The following is a 2500-nucleotide window of genomic DNA, read 5'->3' on the forward strand; positions in this document are numbered from 1 at the left end:
CGGCGGCGCATCCTCAGCGCACACAGTCCTCAATCGGACCAGCACACTGCAGATGTCCACCGCGCTTCGCACCGGGCCCGCGAGGACCTACTTTGGCCGCACGGCGCCGCGTGCAGGGTGCGCCGGCGCGCAGCTGCGCCGCCTGCCGCCTCCGTCGGCCGGCGCGCCTGCCACTGGCCGCCCCCACCAGCCGGCTGTAGCGCGTGCGCCCACGCACCGCGCGGCCAGCACGCCGGGAGGCCCCCCCTCACCGGCCGGGGACGGTCCCACCCAGCCACCGCCGCGTATCGCTTCACACCCAGATGCCATTCACGTTCGTGGGCATGGTGGGTATCGCTGGAACAACCGGTTGGTAGCTCAACCGATCGTCGCCATCACTGATTCACCTCTAGCGAGAACAACCGCACCACAACGGTTTACCAGTTGTTCATTTGCATAACGTCACCAGCAAACGTAGGCGTCCATCGCCATTTGCAAATTCAACGATTGTTGCATGCCTGTGTCAGGTGTCACGACACACTATGTCTGCCCACATACACGCAACAACATGTGCACGCTTCGCGAACACGTGGAAGGTGGCCCCCGTACGTATGCGATGTCCATTGCGCGAACGACTGTCAACCGGCCTCTGTCGCATGTCGCAGATGTGGAACGCAGTGCACCATGCTATCACGGTGTGTGAGAAGAGACGACTACGTCTGACAACACGCGCCACTACATCAACAGACGGCTCATGCTGATCGCCATCCAGGGCATACCACACTGCAATCCAGCTCTTATAGGGAGACGACACGTAGCTGAGTGCACAACATTTGGACCGCATGGTTCGCCGTTGTTGGCGCAGTCGTTGTACGGTCACATGTACCACGATGTATCATTCAGTACATGAGGACCAATGTGCAGTACAGTGTGTGATTTGGACGTACAACATCAGCGGACAGTTGACACAGGCCGTACCACAGCGTAGGCTAAGTGCTTCGCACATGCGAATGCCAATGAACAACTGCAAATGCCAATGAACAACTGCAAAGGGCATTGAGCATGTACGTCCTGCTGCCATCCACATTACAGTGTATAGCTGCAAGGTGTTTAACATGAAGCGATACACTGGGGACCGGGCAGTGCGAGTAGCAAACTATATTGCGGGGGTTGCAGTTAGGCAACACTACACTAATTTAACGCGTCGTATGACAATTACAGAGCAGGTTAAGGCCCAACGTGTGTTGGGTTAAGGCCCAACGTGTGTTGGGTTAAGGCCCAACGTGTGTTGGGTTAAGGCCCAACGTGTGTTGGGTTAAGGCCCAACGTGTGTTGGGTTAAGGCCCAACGTGTGTTGGGTTAAGGCCCAACGTGTGTTGGGTTAAGGCCCAACGTGTGTTGGGTTAAGGCCCAACGTGTGTTGGGTTAAGGCCCAACGTGTGTTGGGTTAAGGCCCAACGTGTGTTGGGTTAAGGCCCAACGTGTGTTGGGTTAAGGCCCAACGTGTGTTGGGTTAAGGCCCAACGTGTGTTGGGTTACGTTAAGGGGCAATGTGGGTTACGTTAAGGGGCAATGTGGGTTACGTTAAGGGGCAATGTGGGTTACGTTACGGCGCAATATAGGTTACGTTACGGCGCAATATAGGTTACGTTAAGGCGCAATATCGGTTACGTTAAGGCGCAATACAGGTTACGTTAAGGCGCAATACAGGTTACGTTAAGGCGCAATACAGGTTACGTTAAGGCGCAATACAGGTTACGTTAAGGCGCAATGCAGGTTACGTTAAGGCGCAATACAGGTTACGTTAAGGCGCAATACAGGTTACGTTAAGGCGCAATACAGGTTACGTTAAGGCGCAATACAGGTTACGTTAAGGCGCAATACAGGTTACGTTAAGGCGCAATACAGGTTACGTTAAGGCGCAATACAGGTTACGTTAAGGCGCAATACAGGTTACGTTAAGGCGCAATACAGGTTACGTTAAGGCGCAATACAGGTTACGTTAAGGCGCAATACAGGTTACGTTAAGGCGCAATACAGGTTACGTTAAGGCGCAATACAGGTTACGTTAAGGCGCAATACAGGTTACGTTAAGGCGCAATACAGGTTACGTTAAGGCGCAATACAGGTTACGTTAAGGCGCAATACAGGTTACGTTAAGGCGCAATACAGGTTACGTTAAGGCGCAATACAGGTTAGGTTAAGGCGCAATACAGGTTAGGTTAAGGCGCAATACAGGTTAGGTTAAGGTACGACATAGGTTAGGTTAAGGTACGACATAGGTTAGGTTAAGGTACGACATAGGTTAGGTTAAGGTACGACATAGGTTAGGTTAAGGTACGACATAGGTTAGGTTAAGGTACGACATAGGTTAGGTTAAGGTACGACATAGGTTAGGTTAAGGTACGACATAGGTTAGGTTAAGGTACGACATAGGTTAGGTTAAGGTACGACATAGGTTAGGTTAAGGTACGACATAGGTTAGGTTAAGGTACGACATAGGTTAGGTTAAGGTACGACA

Source organism: Schistocerca americana, unplaced genomic scaffold (genome assembly GCF_021461395.2).
Source record: "Schistocerca americana isolate TAMUIC-IGC-003095 unplaced genomic scaffold, iqSchAmer2.1 HiC_scaffold_229, whole genome shotgun sequence".
NCBI classification, from domain to species: Eukaryota; Metazoa; Arthropoda; class Insecta; order Orthoptera; family Acrididae; genus Schistocerca; species Schistocerca americana.